Here is a 21,466-nt window from a genome sequence, read left to right on the forward strand (position 1 = left end):
TAAACCTATTCATCGCTTTAATGGAAAGTAATCACTGATATGAAATCAGCTAATAATGAAACTAGTCATGTAACCTTTATGGATTGAGAAATATATATTGAGTTATCTAAAATGTACATATTTTCTGTTAGTAGCACTTTACAAATCCAGCATAGGAAATGTAATCCTTGGTTTTAAAATACGGCATACCACTAACTCTTCTCTTTCTTTTCTTCTTGAGTCTTTAGTACATACAAATAGTACCTACTCAGTAAAGTTTGAAAGTAGCTGAAACCCCGTTCAGGTCATATTCCTCGGGGAATTACGAGTATAATATTGAGACTGGCTCTTTTTCAGATGGAAACTTCTGTACCCACCCATCAAACGACGGTATTAAATCGATCGTCAATGTTGCATAATGTTATAACAGTAATCAGAGACTGTGCATAAAATCATCACATATGTATGACACCAGTGACTTTCCAAGTCAAGTGCTTTTCTTTTTAAAAAAAATGTTTAATTCAATTACTTATTCTTGGTCTTCTGCAATAAAAAAACCACATGCAAATAAAAACATCTTTTCAACGAAACCTAATCTCACTCTCATGATCATTGTCGTCGCCTTTACATGTGCCACTCCTAAACAATGCATGGCCTGTTTATCATCACGGGATGTCACTGTGACATTATATTTTGGGCGAAGCTAACTTTCGGTTTGCGATTCCAGGATACCGTATCCGTACAATATATAAATTATTAAAACAATATTTTGCTTAATACATTTTTATAATATGGAAATATTCATACATATGCATGTCTTAATACCAGAGGTATCAGAACATGACAAAACAGAACAGCCAGGGGAAAATGAAACATTAATTTTTGTGAAATCTATTTAGATTAGGTTAGGTTAAGTCATTATTTCGTTGTAACTAGTCACCCAATCATTTTGAACATAATATTATGTTGATTAAGATGAGATATCCTAAGCTTGCCGGCAACACTATAATTATATACTGTAAAATGATTGGGTGACTAGTTACAACGAAATAATGACTTAACCTAACCTAACCTAAATAGATTTCACAAAAATTAATGTTTCATTTTCCCCTGGCTGTTCTGTTTTGTCATATTCTGTTTTGCCATGTTCTATTTTGTCATGTTCTGTTGTGTCACTGTTCTGTTTTGTCATAGAACTATTAATTCATTGCATATACTCTAATAAAAAGTTAGCAATAGTCACAAACTTGTGTGTTTTGTCTACAATGGTCAGTACATATTTTGGAAATATTGCATTCATCCATAACAATACTTATTGTAAACATGTTATACAATAATTAAATTTGATTAGATTAATACGTAAGAGTACTTTTTCATGTGAAATTTCGCTTAACGATCTGAAAAGATGTGCCTACTTGAACATAACTGTTAGTTACACATGATAATATTTATAATTAAGTAAGTTAAGGCGAAGTCTTCACTGAGCCTTTTTTAAAGAGGCACCTAGCGGAAAAATACGAAGCTTGCAATTTGAGACATTTTTTTGATAATTTACAATTTCAACTGTATTAATGAATAAATATGTATCTGAAAACATTAAAAATAAAAATATTTTTTATTTTGAGTCAAAGACAAACTTACAATTGTAAAAAATGTAATAATATGTGAATTTGTTCTATCGGTCCGCACCCTATTATTACATATATTTTATGGTCATATTCATTATTAAAATTTAGTTTATTAAGTTTTCTAAGCATCACTTAAGCGATTTTTGACAAATTCATAGTTTTAATATTTTTATATCTATTTTAAAAAACATCTATTTTTATAAAAAATATAAATGTGTATGACTTGAAATCCTTTTTATTTTTATTAATATAAATATTTTATTTATATTTAAAAAAATAATTGATTTGATATAAATAAAAAGGATTTCAAGTTATACACATTTATATTTTTTATAAAAATCTATGTTTTTTAAAATAGATATAAAAAATATTAAAACTATGAATTTGTCAAAAATCGCTTAGATGATGCTTAGAAAACTTAATAAACTAAATTTTAATAATAAATATGACCATAAAATATATGTAATAATAGGGTGCGGACCGATAGAACAAATTCACATTTTATTACATTTTTTACAATTGTAAGTTTGTCTTTGACTTAAAATAAAAAATATTTTTATTTTTAATGTTTTCAGATACATATTTATTCATTAATACAGTAGAAATTGTAAATTATCAAAAAAATGTCTCAAATTGCAAGCTTCCTATTTTTCCGCTAGGTGCCTCTTTAAAAAAGGCTCAGTGAAGACTTCGCCTTAAGTAAGTCGCATGAATAGTCTTAATTAACTTTTCGCTTGGATGTAAAACACCACGCTGAGTTTAAATTACCACAAACTCTATGACTAGTCAGTACCGTCACGTGGGGGCGGACAGGTTATGAGCTGCTTAGGGGCGGAAGACTAAAGAAGAAATGTGAATATTATAACTTTTGATAGAATGTGGAGATGAGAATTTTCAACGATATATATATATATATACAGACTATAAGAAGTGTCAGTGGGTAGATGATGTGTTTGTTTTTTAGAAGTGTAACGAATTGTACTCCCCACCCATCGTTTCGATGTTGCTATAAGGGGGAAATGTATTATTTAATCATTTTTCTTATCTCTATTCAATATACATATACCTTTATATATAGAATATATTATAATATTAATCATAATTGAATAATGGATACATGTCGATAACTCTGTTGAGTTCTTATTTTGGAATTCGCCCTTGGAAATGTAAATTCAATTGATAATTTACTCATTTACTTTATAGATCTGTTTTGTTTGCTTACATAAATAATAGTTAAGTATTATTTTATATTGCTATCCAACAATAATAATATCTATATAATAACTTTTTTAACAAAACTAAAAAACAAGAAATTACTTGCATAAATAATAAAATGTAATAAAAATGCAACTTGGTAACACTGAAAATGTCTCATTGCGACCGCTCGTGCCATTGCATAATTGATACGAATATTATCAATGCTTTTTGTGATTTTTTTATCATCGCAGAACTGCCATGCTTTTAGAATTATCAAATCACTGGAATTCCCACAATCTGTTTTAGAAGTACTTTCCATTATGCACTATACTTACTTCCTGCAGTGGCGAAGGGTGGAGGTAGACTGTTAAGATTCGATTTAAATAGTGCACACTAAACTTTGTCAGTCACACTTAGTTAGTTTAATTTTAAGTTTAATTAATTAAGCCCTGCCTAACCAAACCATTATCGATAAAAAATATTCTTCTATCCCTAAAATATCTAAAATGATGTACTGTTTAATGACATAATTTAAGATATTTTAAAGATAAATGAATATTTTTTGACTACCTATTATCTAATATGGCTTGGATTAGTCAGGGTTTAATTGAATTTTATAAATTAGCAAATACTGTCTACACTTTGTATTAGTGCAATGAAAACCAATACATTTGACCGACAAAGTTCAGTGTGCGCTAATGATGTCGGATCTAAACAGCCTACCTCCACCCTTCCGCCACTGATTTCCTGTGTATTGTCAATAACAAAATAGGGTAAAGTATGCTATATCGTACCGTTAGATAAATCTTACCACCTCAATATCTCTAAAACTAGCCAACATTTTTTAAGACTAGTAAAATTCAGCGAAGCGTAGCCAAGTTCATAGTTGACCTGTCATGTTTGATTTATGTTTAATGTACGCGTGCGTTTGCTATTGAATAATTTCGCTTTTTTTGTATTCTTCATCTAACTTTTTCGGATCTTGCGTAAGGTGATTTCGTGGGTGAAGGTATTCTTTTATTTTTTTTCTAAACAAACTTTTGCTAACATGTTCATACAGTTTAATATTGAGTCACGGTAAAAATGATTTAAATATAAAGGTTATGTTTTGGTGACATTAATATTACAAAACTCAGAGTTGGATAAATCGTACCACCCATGATTTCGTAAGCCGTACTGGTACGATTTATCTTACCACAATAAAACCATTAGTTGTTTTGTGACAAACTGTTTTCATGTTATCATTTCAGATGACATCGACAAGAAAATACTACCAATGGTATTTTGCCAATTATGGCCAAATATATTTTATTTTTCTGTTTGCAAATTTGAAATGTTGAACCTAATTACGATTTATCCTACCAGTTCGTCAAATCGTACCGAGAGCCTTTTTTTTAAACTTGATATTTTAATATGTTCCAGTTATTAAAAAGTTTTTTTTTTAATAAATTATTATCTGAAATTTGATAAACTTTCATTTAAATCCTCTTTCACTTTCCAGACTCTTTTCAATCGATAAATAAAGAATGTTAAGTACGAAGTGGTACGATATAACATACGAGGGTGGGTCAATAAGTCCTTAGAAAAGCCGACAGGTGGCGCGACTAGTACTGTAAGCGGTTTGTTTTCATGCAGCGGCACTACCGATTCAGTATGCTGCGAAGTTTCAATCAGATTGGTCGGGTTGTTGTGTGTTTCTCGTACATTTAAAAAAAAAATTGCTTGTGGAAAATGGAAAAATGGAAAATGGAGAAAATTGAGTTTAGAGCTGTTATTAAACATTTTAATATAAAAGGGTTAACAGCAAAGGAAATAAAAAATGAGTTGGATTTAGTTCACGGCATATCTGCTCCTTTACTTGCAACTATTTATAACTGGTTAAATGAATTTAAACGTGGTCGTACATCAACAAAGAATGAACCGCGCTCAGGACGTCCTGTAGAGGTGACTACACCAGAAATGATCAATAAAATCCACGATATGGTGTTAAGTGACCGAAGATTAAAGTTGAGTGAGATAATTGAGGTTACAGGAATCTCAAAAGGTAGCGTCATTTCTATTTTACATGACAAATTGGGCATGAAAAATATTTCTGCAAGATGGGTGCCGCGTTTGCTCACAGTCGACAATAAACGCAATAGGGTGGTGGCCTCTAAAGCCCTGTTGTCGGTCATGCAACGCAATCCGGATGAATTTTTTCGTCGCTTTGTGACTGTAGATGAAACATGGATACACCACTATACTCCCGAGATGAAAGAACAGTCAAAGCAGTGGATTGCGAAGGCAAACCATGTCCAAAGAAGGCGAAAACCGTAAAATCAGCTGGTAAGGTTATGGCTACTGTATTTTGGGATGCACGTGAAATTATTTTCGTTGACTATTTGGAAAAAGGAATAAAAATAACAGGGGATTATTATGCATCTTTATTGGACCAGCTAAAAAACAAAATTGAAGAAAAACGGCCTCATTTAAACAGGAAAAAAATCCTCTTTCATCAGGACAATGCCCGTGTTCACACATGTTTACGATCAATGGCTAAAATTGAAGAATTGAAGTTCGAATTGGTCGACCACCCACCGTATTCGCCAGATTTAGCCCCCAGTGACTTTTTCCTTTTCCCAAACTTAAAAAAATGGCTAAGTGGACAACGTTTTTTTTCAAATGAAGAAGTCATCGATCGGACAAATGCTTATTTTGAGGACCTTCCGAAAACTTATTTTTCTGACGGTTTAAAAAATATTGAGAAACGTCTAACCAAGTGTATTGAGCTCCAAGGAGATTATGTTGAGAAATAAAAAAAAAATACAAAAATAAAAACTGTTTTAATGCTTTTTTCTAAGGAATTATTGACCCACCCTCGTACCTTCCCCTATATATTCCAAATTCGGCACACTGACGTTTCAAAATGTAAACAGTGGACTCGGTCTGGAATAAATTAGTCCTAAAGCCCAATATGTGAACGTAACCGAGTTCTTTTCCGATTGCTTCGGCTGCATTATTATTTTCGTGGAGATATTTTAATTCGGTGTTGATTTTTTCCATCATTATATCAAAATATAGGTTACTTTAAATACTTACGAAATAATGTTGCGCCAAACAGTTATCTAAACGTGAAAAATATTAAAAGGCCACGTTCGTTTATCAATAATCTAATACTTACTCTTATTTTTTTTTAACAAACATTTATGTTTTTTATAGAAAAATCAGCATAAATTAGTATCAAATATTCGTTAGATTGTTAAGTATTATATTAATACATTGGTGGCGCTTTTCGCAGTGGACTGTATAATTTGAAGGATGATGAGGAGTCCAGATCTAGGGGTAGAGGCGATTTTACAGAATGCCAGACACTTAAATTCTTTAAACTGGCACACTTAATGGTTATGGTAGGCGGCCGCGCATCGACGTGGCTTCATATACATAACGGGTGCGGAGGCGGGAACCTTTTTCCAAAACAGGACCTTTATGATGATGACGGCTCCGTGTTCTGGTCGCTCTGTCACTTGCGCGGTACACTCTTTATGGATGATATAGGGATTGATGAATGATTATGATAGGGTGTATGATTGATGGACGCGACGTGCACTCAAATCGTAACAGACTTACGGCTCGTGTTACGTAAGCGAAGTCGATGCGATCGTGACGCGGTTTAAAGCGAAACGATGCGAAGCGGCAACGTTATGCAATATGGCTTGTCACCAGTCGTCATCGCATATTACCTATTCACCATGAGCGGACGCAAGGGTTTTTTTATTTGAAAACTCATATTTGAAATACAAAATTTTACAGAAGTCTCAAAGAAGTCGAACTAACATTATATATTTAGAAAGATAAGTTCATGTAGAATTTCAGCATTTATGAAGATTTCTTTTTTTTTGTTAACACTGAACTGGATTCGGGGTATGTGGGAAATTAGAATGGAATGCGAATATAAATGGCCCAACCATACATAAACATATAAAATTATGCATTATACACATTTCTTATTTAAATGGAAGAGCTTTTTATTTGTTGATTTTTTTTTTAATTTTATATTAGATACGATATATTATTTATAAATACTAAATATAATGTTCTTTAATAATATCTAATATTGTGTGGGCAAAATAATCGCAAGCGCGATCCATAATTCAAAAACATATTTTAACAATAAATGGCGTTTGCGACAAATTTACCATCGATTGACAATAATTTGAACTCGACCGTCTGACCGAGTTACGCTGGTAGGTCTTTAGTTTAGCGGGTAACCTATATTATAGCCGTGCGGCGTGCCTGCTAAATTTTGTGCCGCGGGAGAAGTTTGTGAAGTAAGAACTTTACTGTGAACCAGAAGCGTTAAAAACTCACCGATTGATTGCATCCCGGTACACATCTGACATTAATAGTGGAATAAAATCTAATGCCGGACCCACACTCTTGCTGAGATGTTTTGCCTAGGGATTTCAATGCCGGTGTTTCAAAACCGCCTTCTCAGTATTTTTCGATACCGAAATACCAGACAATACCGATATATTCAGTATTGAAAGTGGAAACAAAATGTATTAACTAACATGAAGGGTTTAACAGGACTGTACATTTTTGTTGGATTACGCGATGTCTAGGTTACGTCCGTTGTCATTATATATGTACTTATATGTAAAAAGAACAATAAACTAATAAAACATCAAGTAGAATTATCAATGGGGCACATACTCATTAAGATCACTTCATATTATAAATTTATTGAAATATCATTCGAAGAAGGAAGTGCCAATCATTCAACTACATACTAAATATTTATACTAACCTAAAAGTTTATGACTCTATTAGATGTTTAATTCCAAAACTACGAAGAAAATCCCAAGCCCTTGTGTGTAATTTTATTACACTGCTGCAATTACATAAACAGTATTTTGATTTCTTTAAACTCAAAAATGAAGTGGTGTACATTCACTACACTTCTAATTTGTAGTACAGCTGGCCATCAAACAGCTGATAAGTGTGATAATTAAAAATATGTAAAAGATGTAATTCCCGATAATTTTTTGGGTTAATTGATGCTATTCCACTTTTTGTGGAAATTTGTGAATTGAAAACCACATTTTTATTAGCTGGTATTCTTGTTTGTCCAGTACAAATTTTTTCTTGTTTGTCCAAGATTTTTATCGGACGATTGAAGATTTTTAACTAACTTCCCGGCTAGCTAAAGCTAGACATTTGAAACTTTTGGAATGTATCAGAACACGAAGACAATGCATTCTTTTAATACTTGCAGAATTGAATTCATTTTCAGCTAATTCTGTTTTGTATGAAAAGTTATTTCGGAAGAAAAAATCGTAAAAATTAAAACACTATTATTGGTTGCTAAGAGGGTCCTAGCAACTAAATTATTAATATATATATATATATATATATATATATGTGCGTTACTATGGAAATCAATATGAAATGTCAAAGTGACATTTCAGTATACTATATTTATTCAGTATTTCTATCAAGTACAAAAAAAGTATTTATTAATACATTTATATTTACCTAGACTCTAAGTAGTTTTCTTTCGCATGAGGCGATTGCTTATAGAATATATATAATATTATATTATTATATTGCTTATAGAATATTTATTTAGAATATTTATATATACATTTTTGCATCACGCCGGGCCCCTAGGCTAGAGCCTTGTCCCTAGCCATATCTATCGCACCAAGAATGTAACACACGTCCTATTATTTCTGTAATTCCAGAATAAGACCAGGAAAACACTGAAGTGACGACAAATCGAGAATATTTGATTTTTAAAATATGATAAGTACCGAATACAAAAAAAAACACAAAAAATATTCATACCTGTCCAAGAATTAAAGACCTTTATTAGGTGCGTTCAACGATTCGGTTTCTCAATCAGGAGGGAGATCCACCCTGTTGAAATCTTTCGTCGTCTCACATCCAATTATGGTAATGTGATGAACCAACGGAATGTCAGGAAGTAGTGCACTGAGTTTTTGAGTGGTAGAATGAGTATTCATGATGAGGAGGGGAGAGGAAGGAGGTTCTCGATTGGTGACATTTTATTGAAAAAAAACAATGATAAAGTTCGTGAAGATCGCTGTCTGACAGTCTGTGAGCTCGCAATTTTGATCCCAGACGTCAGTAAGTCTACCATACAAATGATTTTGAGGGGAAAATTTGGGCATTCAAAGGTGTGCCCGTTGGGTGCCCAAAATACTGACGGAAGCTCACAAACAAAATCGTGTGAAAAGTGCTTAGGTCTTTTTGAAGCTTTTGGACTCATTCAAATGGGGTGTCCTTCTTCATCTTGCTCATAACCTCGACCTGACGCCGAGTTATTTCCTTCTTTTTCTTCACCTGAATCAAAATTTGGCCGGAAAACGACCGACGAGGACGTGGAGAAAGAGATGAGAACATTTTTCAGTTCGGCGGGGCCGGAGTTCTACTAGGGACTCGAGGACCTAGTGCATCGATCGTAACGGAGACTACGTCAAAATAGTGGGGTGTGTACCTAAAATTTCGTAAGCTTTTTTTTGTAAAAATTAAATTTTCCTGATTTTTCAAATAGTAAAGGTTTTTAATTTTTGGACAACCCTCGTATTATCAATAATAAAAGCCATTTTTATTACGAGTATATTAGAAACATGACTGCAAAAACGTTCATGAGAATTGATGTAAAGACTAGTTTTTAAATTCAATTTGATAGATTTTCATATTTGACAGATACAACTTTACTTGCTCTACGCCAGTGATCGCTAAACGGTCGCTCGCGAGCTACTAGTAGTTCGCAGCGGCATTTTCGGTAGCTCGCGTAGGATATTTTATCATATTTATAAATTTGCCTCTCAATTTTTTTTATTGGCCTCTGAAATAAATTTTACAAATTTGTAAACAAACAACAACGTTTGTTTGAACAACAAATGTTTCAATGAAATGCTTAACAAGTTGCCGTTGTAATATGAATTTCTTGGCATAACGATTTGTGCGTACAAAGTAAAATTAATAGAGAAGCAGTCAGCGATGTATTACGATGGGAACTGCGTCATACACTTTGTTCCTTTGTCCCTCTCATTTGTATCGCCGCTTAAGTGGGAATGACAATCAGCATTGCATATAATACCACATGGCCTCACCCCTTTGTCATGGCCCCCACAAGGGGAGGCTGACATGGCTCTAGCGGACGTGTGTTTAAAAAAAATCGCTAAAATACACTGAATTTTATTTGACCACCATTTACAAAACGCCACTGTAAAGCGTCAGACTGCCTTTAACCTTAGCGATACGTGGGGGGCCCGTTTTTAGATGTGGGGGCCATGCCCTATGTACCACTAGCGCTAGTCATTTTAACTGTGAGCGAGCGAGCAAGAAAGGGAATGGCACCATACGTAGAGTTGGGTTTCGGGAATTCTCGAGAATTTTTCGAGATTTCGAGAATTGAAATTTTTAACTTTTCTGGAAATCCCGGATCTCAAGAATCTAATTCGATTTTTTTAATTGAAATAAATTAATAAAACTTGAGTTCAAGTGTGTTCGAGTGTGCGATCGTGTGATTTTAGTTCAACACAATTAAGCCAACATCGGCTCAAAATGAGCGCAATTTTTCAACATTAGGAAATTTTGTGTCTCAAAAGCGTACGCGATTGTCAGACGCAGCCATTGAACACAATCTGTGTTTTTTGAAATTCTATTTTAATAAGTAACGTTTTGATTTATTTTTGTTTTCCTTCTTCTATTTGTAGGTGTCTTCTTACTTAAATAAAAAAAAATATATTTTTGGAATTTGGCAGGTTTGAATTTTTTCGATATTTCAAGAATTCTTTTATAGAAATCCCGAATCTCGAGATTGAGATTTTCTCGAGAAATACCCAACTCTAACCGTACGTCCTTTAGGCCTCTATGCATTGTGAATTTTGTTTCCGTCTGATGTCCTAATTTTTTTTTAAATAATATAATAATATTACGATGATAAAAAATTATAAAAAGGGGTATGTATAAGTAACTCACATCCTTATTGAGTTTGGAGACCACTGCTCTACGCTTACAGTCTACCTACAGTAACTGTGACGTGAATTAAAAAAAGATATGTCCAATGCGTCGATCTCGGGATGGGTGTTGGTGATTCGAAGGAATTTAGCTGTAAAATATGATTTCATTGATATTTTAAAAACCACTCTTATTATTTTTTAAGCAGCTTATATGAAATTAACTACAAGAAAACCCCTGTGGCCTCGTCTTATCGCTTGATTTATATTGCATCACTCACGGCTTGCCGCAGAATTGAGAGATCGAGAATATGTGAATACCCGTACCTTAGTTTCCCCCTACCGTTGCGCAGAAAGCTTTTGGAAGTTTTGGAGAGTGTGGTAGATAACTGACAGTTTTTATATTGGATAATATATTATAGTCTACACTCTACTCGAAGTTGAGCATGGCTACTGTTGTACCTATGTCATTATAAAAATATTAGTTATATTTACCTTTAAAATTATGTACCTACTTATCGAAGAGTATCTACCGATGTTTCCCACAGGTGAGTATTCATTGACCTGGCACGTGTATCAGATTCATTACCTACAAAAAGAATATTGTTTACTTGCGCGACTGATGAATTTCTAATTTTTAATCATTATATATTTTTTTAATCTTTACCCTATTATTGTATACAAGTAATTATAAATAAAATATTATTTAAAACAAGCAGTTAAGTAAACTAGAAATTCAATCATATAGTTTTAATATCTAATTATTAAAAACCAATAAATACGTCTTAAGTATCTACAGGAAGAGTTTTTTCTCATTCTATTCTGACTAGATAATGATTTTTTAATTAAGTACCACCTTTAAAATGCACGTTTATTACATCGATCGGCCGCCTGGTCATTACGCGCCAGGTGCGTCTTCAGCGTCCAAAGTATTAAATGATTCAAAAGTAGGCTACAAGTAGGTCGTCGTAAATATCAATTTTTACCTAAAACTTACTACTTATACTAACTAACTTATCTGAAAATTTTAATAACGAATTAATCTTATGATCTATCACCTACTAACAGAGCCGAATAAAACCATAATTTTTAATTTAAATGTTTTTCAAGGAAGTCACTATGTCGAGGTGGAAGACGATATCCGAAGTGGTTTTCTCGGGAGATTATTAGAGACATTAGAGTCAAACACTATTATCATACAGCCTGGAAGGCTAAGCATGGTCAGCATGACTATGAAATGTTTAGCCTTTATCGTATGAGAGTGAGACAAGCTGTTCGGCTGGCCTATCGAACATATATGGAATCGGTAAAGGATTGCATTCGCGAAAATCCTAAATCGTTTTGGGATTATATAAAATCATGAAGAAAGGATGGTGGATTTGCCAATTCGATGACTTGGAAGGGCAAAGAAGTGACTTGACATAGAATGGCAGAAGCATTTGCTGGTCGTTTCAGGTCCGTCTACGCAAGTAGTACTCCAAATCTGGATGTCGCCTCAACGTCAAGAAAACGATCGTGCGGTGCCCAATCCGTTGACATCTTCCCAATTGATGAAGGTGACGTGTTTAGATTTATTAAAAAAACTTAAGAATACTCGCTCTTTGGGACCGGATAACGTCCCTACATTTTTTTTAAAGGGGTGTGTTGATTTTGTCAAAGGCCCACTTGCATATATATATATAATCTTACAATGGAGACAGGTATCTTTCCGGAAATATGGAAGATGTCGAAGGTGACTCCAATTTATAAGAGTGGTACAGAGTCGTCAGTAGAAAACTACAGGCCAGTAGCTGTTCTCTCTGCACCAGCAAAAGTTCTGGAGATGATCATGCACAGCATGATTTCTCCAAAAATTGAGTCATTTATAATTAATGAACAGCATGGATTTAGAGCAGGCCGATCAACGGAAACCAACCTGATGGTATTCACTGATTATGTGTCGTCAGTACTAGATAGAGGCAGCTAGGTTGACTGTTCTTACAATGATTTCTCGAAGGCATTTGACAGAGTCGATCAGGATATTCTAATGGAAAAACTCCAACTTATTGGATTGTCGGATCGATTTTTGAAGCTATTCGGGAGTTATTTTAGGAACCGTCAACAATACGTTTCGTACGGCCTTTATCAGTCACAGACCTTTTACACATTTTCTGGTGTCCCCCAGGGCTCAAACTTAGGGCCATTGCTGTTCACGATTTTCATAAATGACATAGCATTGGTAATTAAAAATGCTATGTTTTTGTTGTTTGCTGACGACTTGAAACTCTTCATGGAAGTTGTCACCTTGGACGATTGTCGTCAACTCCAACTTGATATAGATAATATATTAGATTGGGGCAGGCGTAACAAACTGGACTTCAATATTTTTTTTTTTTTTTTTTCTAGATGCCTTTATGGATACCTCGCATTTACTATCGAGGTTTCTTAAGGACTTTGGCACGCAAACTACTCTACTTGATGCTAGGACTTCAATATTGATAAATGCAATGTTTTATCGTTTACTAAAGCTTCACGAGTATTGTTTTTCCAGTACTCGATGCATGGCAAAGTTCTCTCGCGAATATCATCTGTAAGAGATCTTGAAATTACGTTTGACGGTAAACTGACGTTTAGTGGTCATATAGATACCATTTGTAAAAAGGCGCTAAAGATGTTGGGCTTTGTCTTGCGTACTTCCCGGGTCTTTTCGGATGTTACGGTACTAAAAATTCTCTATAACTCCTTAGTTAGAAGCAGACTTGAGAGTGGGTCTGTCGTTTGGGCCCCGCATCAGTTGAAGTACGGCCTTATGGTGGAGAGAGTCCAAAAGAAATTTTTAAGACTCCTTTACTTTCGGCTGTATGGATATTATCCGTGGCTCTATCCGACTGATTTTCTCTTAGGGATGCTTACATACTGTAGCTTAAAATTTAGAAGGGATCTTTATTTAGCTACATATTTTTTCAGACTTATACGCGGCGTAAATGTGAACTCTGCTATTCTTGGTGGTGTTGGCTTGTGTGTCTCTGATATTTACCTTAGGAATCGAGGGCATCCGTTGTTTGTTCTCCCACGGTGCAGAACTAACCTGCCATTAGTAATGCCAATTGGGAGGGCAATAACCATGTTTAATGAAATCGCTTCGGATATTGATATATTCCACTTACGTGAGGGTGAATTTAGGTGGTCGTTGTTTTTTAAATTCTTAAAATAGGGTCTGCTTAACTCATCCGTTGTACTTCCTTGTACCTTTATACTTAATATTTTTTGTATTTACACATTTATACTGTACATAAAACTGTTTTAATAATATTTTTCTGTTTCTAAATGTCATGTTGTGAACGTCTTAAACTTATAATTTTTAATGTCCACAATATGTAAAATAAATAAATAAATTGAAATTGAATAAATAAATTGAAATAATTCATAGTCAATAGACTACTCTATACACTGGAGAAGAATCATAATATTATGACCAACAATAATAATATTATGATTATAAACTATAGCGTGCATTTTTGAAGCAAGTATTAATAGACAATTTTCTATTTGTTTATATAATAAACTTCCATTTAATATAAAAAACATACACAATTCTGAAAAACTCATGAGAAAATATAGCCAATAGAAAAAATATTTTCCGAAAAAAGTAAGACACTCGGCTGGAATCAAACCTGCATCTCTTGGGCTTCGCGTCCTGTGCATTACCACTATGCTACGATTACCATGCTTAATTGCAACAAACTTTAACTAGTTGCCTTTAATATATAATTTAAGCTCATAAGCGCTCTCCAAATTTTTATTTACGGTAGGCCAGTGGTCGGCAAACTCATTAGTCAACAGAGCCAAATATTAACAGTACAACGATTGAGATTTCATTTGAGAGCAAAATTTCTTAAATTTAAATTATACATTATGTATGTACACTGTTAACTTGATATCATTCTTAAGAGCATACTTCAGTGAAGCCGCAAATAATTTTCAACTATAGGTGCGACGAAATTTCGGACTGGCTGGCAATCGGAGAGCGAAAGTTGACCTATGAACACGTCAATTTGTTTTGTGATGGCGTTGGGAGAATTAATTCTTAAATCGTGTAAAGATGACTAAAAAACGTTACCCATTTACTTGAAAAAGAAAACATGTCAATGAATATATTATTATTAGTAATAATAGAACAATAAACATAACATTAAATGGATGCATGTAATGTTTTGTTCTGCACGCGTCATTTGCACAATCTTTGCGTCGCGTAGTCACGATCGTTTTAGACCGTGCCGCAGCTGAAGTATAGCCTTAATATGTATTAATATGTGTATTAATATGTATTAATAAATACTTATTTTTGTACTTGATAGAAATACTGAATAAATATTATAGAATACTGAAATGTCATTTTGATATTTCATATTAATTTCCATAGTAACGCACGTATATATTAATAATTTAGTTGCTAGGACCCCCTTAGCAACCAATATATTTTTTCCGACCATGTCCGATCATGATAGGATCATATGGGCCTCCACAGAATAGAGGTTTGTATTAACAGATTTTGTTTTTTACGAGAAATGGATGTCAGCCACTTGCCAACCTATTAGGTCCATACCATGACTCACACACAAATTCAAAAACAATATGTGTAGGTACTTGCCAGACCCAGGATTTGAACCTGGGACCCGCAGCGTGATAGTCCAACGCTTAAGCCGCGCGGCCACCGTGGGTGTAAACCAATAATAGTGAGTAGTAAATATTACTTTTAACGAATTTTTTCCGAAACATACGAAATTAACTGAAAATGAATTCAATTTTGGTTAAAGATGGCCAAAAGTATTAAAAGAGTGCGTTGTCGTTGTATTCTGATATATTCTGAAGTTTCAAATGTCTAGCTAGTCGGGAAGTTAGTTGAAAATCTTCAATCGTCCAATACAAATCTTGGACAAACAAGAAAAAATTTGTACTGGACACACAAGAAAAAATCTGTACCGGACAAACAAGAATACGAGCTTATAAAACGTGGTAAAATGCAGCATGACTAAAGTAACACTATTTTTAATATGTTGTCATAGTTTTAATAATGTGAAGCTAAAAATCATTTTACTCCACCGGGTGTACAAAATGGCATACCATATAAATATTTGTCAAAAATAGAAAAAGGGTATAATTTTAAATAAAAATGACATATGTTACGAAGAACAAATTTCGCAGAAAAATATTTTTGATTTTTTACCAGCACAATAAACATGAGCCCATTTTTCACAGTTCATGCATCTTGGCCAAGTTTCTCCAGGTTCAGATCTTTTGTACATCTCAGTGTCCGTCCACAATAAGTAGGACATTCTCATTTGGTGTGGCTTTTACATATTTTTGAAAATGATCCAGCCATTTGCCAAATAATGGCCTGGTCATCTATACCCAGTACAGTGACACACTATGCTGTTTTACCCTACCATAGTGTTTGCCATTTTACCCCAATCAGCGGACTTTGAAAATTCATTAAAAATGTAGTTTATACTTCAGTAGTTGTAATAAATTTACATCGAACATGAACACTAATACGAAAGCTGCTTTTTATAATATGTATATTTTATAATATAAAATACGTGACAAGCTGCAAAAATATTCGTATGGTTCAAAAATCTTTCCACTTTGCATGACCTTCTTGTAGGTACAGCTTTTTTGGGTGAACTAAATATAGCTGAGTATTTAAATGACGTGTCATAGATAGTTCCTGAGCAAATTGCATCATGTTCGACCGCACCATTTCAGCAGTAGAGCAAAAGTTCATTTTGCCTTACTATGCCATTTTGTACACCTTTTTCCTAATTATCAGAATTTATCTCCCATGTTTAACCGGTTATTTCAAATAAATAAACGAGTCTGCGCAGACTTTATGCTGACTTGCTATATTACGAGTATAATACGATATCAATTATTTACCTATTGTCTCTCTCTAGCATAAACCACAAAAACGATGACTACATAGTACTCAAACTCCTCAAATCGTCGTCACCTACCTTCCTCGAAGTTACAGTAGGTACCTACCTATGATTTTGATCATGTTTGTTTGATCTTGTTGTTTATCGAGAGATTTGAAAAGGAACTTGAATATGTAGATACTCACCAAAGCACAGAAATAATAAAAAAGCGAATTGATGGTTTTTAAGAATATTATGGATTTTTTGCTTACTTTTCTTTTTTCAAAATTTCGAACTTATTACTTTATCCACTCTTTTGTCCGAATTATAGGAGGACAGATTTTTCTGGTATTGCAGCCACGACGAAATCACTTTGAAACGGTATTAGTGTCATTTTAAAGTAACGATACCAAAACTTAAATGAGTCGCATGCACTGTCAGAAGAATTTGACACCATTCTAAGTTTTATTTTATAACCTTCCCTAGTACGAGTGAGCGATTGCCAAAAATTAAAGTTTTTTTTATTAAACTAAAAGTTTACCTACGTATAAATGCAGGAATCATGCTATGCTTCGGGTTTTACACTCACTTTTTAAGAAACGCGCATATTTTTTTGTAATTCCAATATAATTTAATAACTTTGTTACTAGTTTTATCTATTCAGACAGCTTCCTTTTAAATTTTCCGACGAATCGCTTGCGACATTTGCGTCAAAGAAACGCGCTGCTGGAGGAGAATACTATTATATTTGCACTCTATATGTATCAAGGGGCATCACCCCCTGCTCCAATCGGGCCTCGCACTTGATAGAACCGGTCCTAAAAGTGTGGATATTATGTTTTATCGTTTTCCATGAACCTACAATGATTTATCAATCGTAGCGGAAAAAAAACATTACATATTATCTAAATACACATAGCAAAAAATGTAGGTATAATACAATAAAAACTAATCACACCATCAATACTTAAAAAATATTAATTACTACTCTCATTACGTGCGATGATTGGTGGTGTCATTTTGTAAATTATACTGTGAAATTTATATTCAATCATAACAGTAGTTACGTAATATAGGCTATAAAATTATAGGTAGGTACAATTTGTAAAATTACTAAAAGTAGTAAATATTAAATTAGTAAAATTACTACGTATCTATAATGACGTTATAGTTATAATTCAATTTTTATAGTATCGACTCAGGGTACTTAATAGTATTTTCAATTTGAATTATATTTCTTTGAGTCACGTGTGACATGACAACCGATATGATTTGACTGGCCGATGGATTTGGCCCAAAATTATTAATTTGATTTCACGTTTCTCCATCGTATACATATTATATAGGAACAAATAATATCTTTAATATGTATGTTACTGTTTTTAATTGCGTTTTATGTATTTATCATTTATCAAATCTGTTTTTTACCGACTTCTACTTCTTTTGAAATGATGTCTTAGTCCAAGAGTCTAGACCCAGTCAATACCGACTGATCACAAAAACATAATCACTGTGGTGAAAACACTGAGTTATGACACAGTATATCTACACACATCAATAACACCTGGTTGATACGCGAGTGTGAGTGGTTCTCATGTCATTGCCATTGTATTTCAGTTTAGATTTCGAAAACCACGAAATATAATAGGCGGAATTTATTTTTAGTGACCTGGATAAAAAAAATGGTACCTACACACGCAAAAAATTGAAAAACATCCTACTCTATTTGAAACAATACTCATGTAAAAGTGTGACGTTAAAATCGCCCAGGTACTCGTTACGATATTGAATAACAATCCACTATGGCAGCTCAAAGCAATAACTGTGTATTGATTAGGGATTCCAATCCCGGGATCCCTAGCTATTTTCGATACCTATGAATCCCAGGATTGATAAACATAATCCCGGGATTTCGGGATTAATTTTTTTATCAATTTTTATGGAACATAAAATAAAAGCGAAAATATAACAGAAAAATACTTTTAATAAAAAATAACTACATTAGAAATAAACTGAGTTTGAATGAAGTTTGATTTATACCCATGTATGAGTTGCCGATTCATTTTATTTTTTCACATAAATTATTAAAAATGAGAAAGATTGGGAAAAAAACAATGCTTCGCACGTTATCTACTATACATAATATTTACCTACGTAAACACAAAATAAAATAATAAAATTACTATATGCACGTGAAGCTTACAAAAACAAATCAAAAACATATCCCCCATTCTAATATGTTTCACTAACAAATCAATACCGAGTTCAATGTTAGAATTTTATTGGTGATTCGCAGGAAATCTTTCAGTTTCCTTTGAAAGGCATGGTGAAAATTCTGGTACCTTATATTATTGCAAAGGGAATTATGGTTACCAATGGTGCTTTTGCAATATGCGAATATTTTTGCTGTTGCCTTGTACAAAATTCTGAAATATTGTTTTCATTAAATTTTATTTCAAGCGAATTATCTGATCTGATATCGACTAATAATAATTATTCTTGAGCCTACCCACGTAATATGATCATATTTTAAGGATACAGTAAATGGCGTTCTTATCCGATTGTACTTTTGGTCCTAATTCAATTTTGTATGACAATGATTTTAGAATGATAGAGCGTAGTAAACCTAAATCAAAAGTCAATACCTATTTACCCCCCCTATGAATCATGTGCAGAAGAAGATCGGAGGTTGGTATTTTACAACTGGCAATATTATAACCTGATGGTCTTCTTATAAACCAAGCAAAACATACTGATTTAAAACACCTACTCCAATACCTGAGAATCCTAACCATTCTTTCAGAGATACTGAAAGGCTGAAGCTCACACCAAGGAAATGATAAAAGGATGTTTATAGATGTGTAGCTTTTCTTTTATTTAACTATAGTTTATACCTAGCTACTGTTTAATTTCTTCTTGAAAAATGTTGAAATTATTGGGTACATCGTTATGTAGGTACCTACTATGATTTTTCCATATATTTGAATAAAGTAGTACGACAATGACCCGCAAACACATTAATTTGTCTTTTATTTTATACTTTTAAAGTTATTAATTTCTCTTGAAATAAAAACTTTCAATAAGTGGGTATACTTATCTTAAAATAAAAAGAATTTTCAAAATAATGTATGTAACTTGATCTACTTGTATTCTTACACATAAAACATGATTTTTTTTAAAACTTCATCATCTTGAAAATCATAATATATTTTGGAAAACCCAATACTATATTGATTATTGCTTATTTTATTACACTTAGTTAATCAGAAACTTTTCAAAAAAATATATAGGTAGGTACTTAAATTAATTTTTCTTCTTGTTGTGCCATCCCCTAGCGGAGGTCGGCCACCAACAAGGCGATCTTAGATTTGTCATCTGCTATCCGGAACAGTTCAGTGGAGCTGCACTCGTACTAATCACGGAGGTTCTTAAGCCATTAAATTTGGCGCCGTCCTCTGCTTCGCTTACCATTGATCTTTCCTTGAATAATAAGTTGGGGAATGCTGTACTTTTGTCCTCTCACAATCTGAGGTACTGTAGTTTACTGGTTTCGATACTACGCAAAACTTCTCGGTCCTTCCCAATTCGATTGAGAACTTCAACATTTGTCACCCGGTCAGTCCAAGGAATTTTGAGGATGCGTCTATACAGCGACATCTCGAAAGCTTTAAGTCTCCGTGACATCTCTTGGTTTACGTCCATATTTCCATACCATAGAAAAGAATTGAGAGAACATAACAACGTACCATACCCAGTGTCAGACTTAGGTTAAGGTCTCGATTACTAAGGAGGCATCTCATTTTGAGAAAGGCACTCCTTGCGATCTCAATTCTAGTTTTTATTTCCTAATACTGGTCCCATTTCTCATTGACCCATGTAGGTCTAAATATTTATAATGGGTCACACGTTCAATTCGTTGACTGTTAATAACAAAACTTGTGTTGGTGTCTGGTGTCGCTATTTTTGACACTAGTAATAGTTTTGTTTTCTTGAGGTTCATTTTTAAACCATACGAAGTACAGACCTCATTCACCTTTTCTACCATCTGATGTAAACTCTTTAAGCTATCAGCAATCAGCACAGTATCATCGGCATATCGTATATTGTTAATAAGTTTCCTATTAACCAAAATACCCACCGATTCACCTTGTAAGGCTTCCTTGAAAATACCTTCTGAGGAGGTACAGGTAAATAGCAGAGGTGACAATATACACCGCGATGAATTTTTACCTCTCCGATGATTTCGTTTTCGATCTTAATATTTGCTGTTTGTTTCCAATATAGGCTAGCTATCAGTTGAATGTCTCTTACATCGATGCTTAGTATTAGCTTAGTATGCTTTACAGTAGGTATCGAACGCTTTCTGGTAATCGATAAAACACATATAAACATCAACATTAACATCTAGGCATCTTGGCACTAGAACATTCAAGCTGAAAAGTGCTTCGCGAGTGCTCAAACCACTTCTGAAGCCAAATTGTGTGTCATCCATGTCTTCTTCGCATTTTCGAAAAATCCTATTATAAATAATTTTTAATAAAACTTTTAACATGTGGCTCATCAAACTAATTGTTCTAAGCTCACTGCACTCCGTTGCATTCGCCTTTTTTGGTAGAGTGATGAATGTCGATTTCAACCAATTATCGGGAATTATGCCCTTTCGCAAAGTTAATTAATGGTAGACAAAAACGTTCAAAGCTATTCCACTTGTATTTTCAACCCTCCAATTACTTACACGCGTTATTCTCAAGTATATGTCTAGGAACGCGCTAGGGGTTCGAGTGTTAGGGGTTCGAAA

This window comes from Rhyacophila brunnea, unplaced genomic scaffold (assembly GCF_057557595.1).
Source record: "Rhyacophila brunnea isolate RB1 unplaced genomic scaffold, BYU_Rbru_1.0 scaffold_9, whole genome shotgun sequence".
NCBI lineage: Eukaryota > Metazoa > Arthropoda > Insecta > Trichoptera > Rhyacophilidae > Rhyacophila > Rhyacophila brunnea.